Consider the following 6,269-nt stretch of genomic DNA (forward strand, 5'->3'; position numbering starts at 1 on the left):
GGGGGGGTGTTCTGGTGTATGCTACCAAAATTTGTGACTCCACGCCAATGTAGACAGGGGACCACTTGTTTAAACACTGCTGCTGGCCACCTAACTCCCCAGACATGAACATGATTGAGCATATCTTTGAAGCCTTGCAACTTCCTGTTCAGAAGAGATACCCACCTCCACCTCCTCCTACTCTTACGGATTTATGGACAGCTCTGCAAGATTCATGGCGTCAATTCCGTAAAGCTCTACTTCAAAAATTAGTCGATTCCATGCCACGTCGCGTTGTGGCACTTCCGATTGCTTGCGGGGGCCCTACACGATATTAGGCAGGTGTACCAGTTCCTTTGGCTCTTCGAAGTATATTTTTATTAACTTTGCCTTCTCTGTCAGTGTCACTTTTCTTTTTGTGTTTGCTTTAGTTAGTGCTCCGGTAGAATATATAAGGGGAAATCAAATGAAAACGAGACAGATGGAAAAAAGTAAGAAAACTTTTTATTATTTCAAATGTAATCGCCATAACTGTTAATACTTTTGTCCCACTGTGACCCAAGACGATCACTGTCTTGCTGGAAAAATATTTGCGATTGTCTATGCAACCACGACTGAACCCATGCGTGCACATTTTCATCCGAAGCAAATCGATGACCACGAATGTCTCTCTTCGGGGCTCCAGAAATGGAAACGGCGTGGGGGAGACATCAGGAGTGCACCGTAGTCGAAACAACTTTGACATCTTGTGGGCGTACATTATCCTGCAACAGAATGGAGTCTCCCGTCAACATCCTTTGGCGTGTGGACTTAAGGCGCCCGTAAGTTTTTGCAAAGTGTCCACGTACCGCTGTGCGCTATTGCCACGCCGTGTTCCAGAACGTCAATTACTAGCGGGTCCTTCCAGTCAAAGAAATAGGTCATCATGATTTCGCCGGAGATGGCATGTATGGCTTTGGCTATTTTCGGTTGGTGTGAATACATGTGCTTCCACTGCTGGCTCTGGCGCTTGGTGTCCCGCTCTAAATGGTGACATTATGTTTCATCTCCCGCGACAGTAAGGGACAGGAAACGATATTCTTCATTGTGGTACCGTTCCAGATGCTGCAGTGTTGAACTTCCACCCGTCTATCAGGCTATGTGGAACGCACTGTGTACAGATTTTCCGAAACTTCAGATGCCCTATCATGATGGAATGAGCGGTGCCATGACCGATTCCCAACATGAGGTGAATTTCTGTCGCCGTCGGTCATTTCTGATGGCAGCATCCAGTGCAGTGTCCTGACCCACTGCCGTCTTTCAGTGAAACCCGACCTTCACAGAATCGTTTATTCCCAGCAAATACACATGCACATAACATACTGTGTTCGTCATACTCACTAGATATTCGCGCATAAATTCCGCTTCCTGCCACTTCTACTGCTGTGAAAATCCGCACTACACCTCGCTGTTCCTCTTTGCTCGACTCCATAGTGATGTTAGAGGCACTCACAGCTGGCTGACCTCATACCTCGAGCACGTCTAACAGACAAATGGCCCAGCAGTGAACGTTGATGGTGTTCCTTCCAGACTGCCAATAGAGGGCTCTTCAGTACGTAGACACCTAGCTGCGTTACCACCGTTCGCGCCACGCTCGTTGTACAGGGTGTAACGGATATAAGTGCAGATATTTTTATATGTGAAACCTCAATAGGGACAGACATAAGGGTGCTGGTTGTTTTTTCTCTGAGGCAAACAGTCTCCTCCCAAACACGTCACAAACTTAACGACCTGACGTTTTCAGCACAGTCGCAAATACTGCAATAAGTTGATTACGCCTGTCAGTGCAGACTAACCGGTTTGCGTCCACGAGTGCACACTTCAGAACATGACTTGCTGCCCAGAGAAAATTAAGCGTTATTAGCTTGCTCTTATCAAATGTTCTTGCAGGTACTAACCAACCTAAAACCATACAACTTGTAATGGCTATAGCTACTAGACTGCAAATGACTTAAATACTCGTGTAATGTTGTTCAGTACACCAAAAGAAATATCTGCACTTAGATACGCTGCACCCTGTATAGTCTGTCTGGTTTTCCTTTGATTGCCGCTTATGTGTTTGTTCGTCTGTTGTAAGCTGCTGGAACAACGTTGCACAAAGCAGGACTTGACCGAGGCAAATAATCGGCTGCTGCAGAGGCAGCGTGGCAGATTGCTAACTAAAGGAGCCTGGGTTCGATTCGCAGCCGGACTGGAGATTTCTCCACTCGGGGACTGGGTGCTGTGCTGTCCATACATTCGTACCGTCTCTATTGACGAGAAAATCGTCTCGAACACACTGCGTATCGTCTTTCCACCACTGAGATGGCTGCGTGGGTACGAATAGAAAGCCAATACATTTAAACTAAAAATTAATCGAGGCAAATAACAAGGCCATCAGTGTTGCTGCGTTCTGGCTGTACTGACCGGACATGGAAATTGAAATGTTCAGGCTGTAGTCAGCCTCATGTTTCATTTTCCCTGTTACTCAGCACACTTAATCCATTGATAAGACAGGTGTATTAATCAATAAATTCCTAGGCAAAAGAGCAGTATTACATGTGAGAGTGGGTGATGATTGCAGAGGATTTCCTTTGACTTCTCTTAATTCTAAAGAGCATGCTGAATTCATTCTCGTAGTTAGCGGGGAATGAAAACATAGCCCTCACGGTTGGGTCCGCCTTAGGCAGCCATCAGCGGACAAGGCAGCTGACTGGACGCAGGGTGATGGGGAGGGGGGGAAAGCCGGCCATCGGAGACCGGTGTATGGGTGCCCGCTGTCGTATTCACGTACGTCTTTGGCAGCGTACGTCTTTGACAAAATTAGCCACGCTCGGGAAAGAATGCATTTGCGTGCTGAGTTCAGCAAGCTCGCCTTGTCCTCGCCAGTTGACGAATACGAATACACAGGTTTCTCCGAACGACAGACCACCCACGCAAGTAGCACATCCTATGCGATAACAGGCGATTCTTTTGTTTAGTGCCTAAGGTCCGCTTACGCCTTTAGCGTAAACACTGAGAAGACAAATTTAGGAAGAGTTTTTCGATGGAAGCCATTTGATATGTCAAAACTTGGAATATTTCGGATCGGCGTTGTGCCACAGGGCGGCAGTCGCAAGTTGCTGGAAATAGTTCGGATAGGTCGTTGTTTGGAACTTCCCAAAAAATCGACGCCGAACCTTCAGGAACAAAATTGTTAGGAGGTTTCAGATTAACAAAATAAAGTAGGTGATCTGAGACTGGCCAAAATTCTAGTTTTCGGGGGCTCAAGCCAAGAAGGAACAGGAGTTTAAAGCATCAGGACTTCCTCTCTGGGAGCCATAGTAAACACTTCTTTGCTAGGAGCCACCGGAAACTCTTCTTCACCAGGAGCCATGGTAGAGAAGGAAGAACAGTCTTCTTCACCACGAGAGGAGAAGGTAATTCACGAGCGGACGGGCCCGTTCCATGCTAGCGTCTGACCCCACCTGCGACCTCACCGTGCCTCGGCTTGCGCGAATGGTATAAATGTCGCAGCAACGGCGAGCGAAATTCATAGGGGATGAAAGGTGTGTTGGTTCAGATTGTTCGGTCTGTCACCGTGTTGACCTTCCGAGCATGTTTTTACTCTTTGCAGTTCTATTTCTATTTACTCACTAACCGTCAGATGCAATCGTCACCAACATTTCAGTTAGCAGCCAGTTACCACGATTTCTTGTTCATTCATCTATTTTATGAGAACTTTTTCAGTCGTTTCTCTCCGAACTCCGTCTGAAGATCCACAATTATCGCATGTTCATATGTATATATACGCTTATTTTCCAGTGATAAGTATTTGATCCTTCTACGTCCTAAGTAATCACAAAAGCCATAACAATAAATGTACCTGATTTGTAACCGTTGTTTCACTGCGGTAGCTGATAGTCATCATCACTACTTAGTAATTATTAATGTTTAATCAAGGGCTCACAAGAACACTCCACGTATTAAGGTTTCTGTATGCACAATCCTTTTACATACACCTGGATCGTAGTGTAGGACTTGCACCTTGAGAGGGGATACACAGAGCATGTCAGTGGCAAGACTGAAAAGCGTCTTGCAGAATAAAATCGATGAATCTTCGTCATAGCAAGACACTTGACCACAGCTGCTCCGTCAGGGTTCTTTGTCAGCTCCGGCGCCTGTATACGTTTGTTACAGGTCTGATGAAACAGTTTCCGTTTGAACGCCGTACAGTCCAGAACCTGGGTACCAGTTAGGTAAATCGCCGTGAGCATTGAGGGAATCATCCCACCGACGCCCCAGGTTGAAGGCACGCCTTTGGTAAAACACGGTGTCCTGCTGCCCGAAGAAGTCCACAACTGCCAGCTGCACATCGCCATCCCACAGGAACTGTCGATCCTTCAAGACTTTTTTTAAGGAACCGAAGGCGTGATGTATATGGAGAGTTAATGAGAATAGGGTGAGTACTCGAGTATCTCCCACTTGAGCTGGCGTAATTTCTGCGATATGGGGACGTGCGTTATCATCAAGCAGCAGCACCCCCTCTCGCTGTTTTCCTGTAAGTCTCGCCTTAATTCCATACAACTTTCTCGTTATGCGATGGATGTCTACCAGCGTTCGTCCTTCGGCAGCCAAGGAGAGAATAACAGCGCGTTGGTCCTGATAATAACGTCCCCACAGTTCATGTTTCGCCATTTAGCACACGCACTTCGGAAAGACACGTGAATGCTTTTCTAATCTCTTTCGTACATGTCGGTGCTTCTTGACTGGAAATGAAGCAAAAAAAGGTCGTGTGAATATGTGACCGGAAATGGACGGTGTGCGTGCAACGACAACAGATCGTTTCGGAACGTAATGCAGAACTGTATAGCATCGTCGTCACAATATATGTTCAAAGTAGCTTCCATGGCATGCAGTGCACACGTTCGCATGTCGTATCATGGATTGCCACACATTTTCGCATTTTCCGGCCTCTCTCCGAGGAGCGTCACAGGCGTCATGAACACACTGTTCAACGGTCTGCACAGCAGGAGCTGGTTCAGCATACACAACGCGTTTTAGATGCCACCAGTGGTAAAAAACCAGGGGTGTCGTATTGCCAAAGGCAGAGTGTTCCGCAGAAATCTAGTTTATAATATTTTATCTGTGGTATCATCGTCAGTGTATCGTGTTTACTGAAGTGCTAGTAAAGGGATTTTTTGTCTGTCGAGTTCTGTATAAGACTTTAGTGTGGCAATGAATGTTGGTGTTTTAGTGGGTAGTTTGCCAGAGAACTCCGACTTTCTCTGAGTTCGTGGTTGCCTGGGTCCCCCAGAATCCGAATGTCAGGTTGTCGCCTGCCGACGGGTGGATTGACTACCATCTGGGGTAATGTTGTTGTTGCTCTCACGAACCATAGTACTTGTTATTAAATTTTGTCCAGCTAGACTGGTTGTGTAGAACCAGGCATTCTTAGTTCCTGGAGCAGTTGCTACAGCTGGATGAACAGGCACTGACCAAGTTTCCGGTGGTTTCCACAACAGACGCCGCTTGGGTTTTAAGAAGAGAATTCTTCCGCATGCTCTGCCGGTGAGGCCTTCATCTTCATTCGCCATCAGATCCGTTGATCCTCTTCACCTGTACCCTGGCAAGGGGGCCCTATAAGCTACTACCAGCCGGGCTAGTTGGACCAAGGTTTCTTTGCGAGGTGATACTCCTCCCCCTTCTCCTTTCTCAACCGGGCTAGGGACCGGGTTTGACGGAATTAATTAATTAACTTAATTTTCTTAAACTAATTAATTCATTTATTTAAGAACTTAATTTATTTATTATTTAAGAAATTTTGTTCAGGAAAATTCTCTGCTTCTTATTTTTTCTTAGTATTTTTAGTTATGATTTCCAGTGGTTTTATTTACATTTAAGCTTCACTCTTTTAAAAGCTAAAGAATATAAGCCTTTGTTTTTAAATACCACAGGAGAGCTAGATTAATGTCCCGCAGCGTCTATCTCGCTGATACTCCTCGTCGGAACTGCTCCACCTGAAATCTCTAAAATGTTTATTTCGCTACCAAGATGGTTCTGCACAACTAGGTGCTACGTTGTATGATGCGTATGGATTGATGTATCTTACTTTTTTATCAACGAGAAGTTTATTGCTCCGGAGATATTCTATCAAAGAATATTGACCATGAAAAGATGCAGGCTCGCACTATCATTCCACACTGCACCTCCGATCGATCTACGACATGTGATATCTGAAGAATAGGAAATCTTTTATAAATTGATAAATACACACCTTGAATGCGTATTAT

The sequence above is a fragment of the Schistocerca nitens genome, chromosome 1 (genome assembly GCF_023898315.1).
Source record: "Schistocerca nitens isolate TAMUIC-IGC-003100 chromosome 1, iqSchNite1.1, whole genome shotgun sequence".
Lineage (NCBI taxonomy): Eukaryota > Metazoa > Arthropoda > Insecta > Orthoptera > Acrididae > Schistocerca > Schistocerca nitens.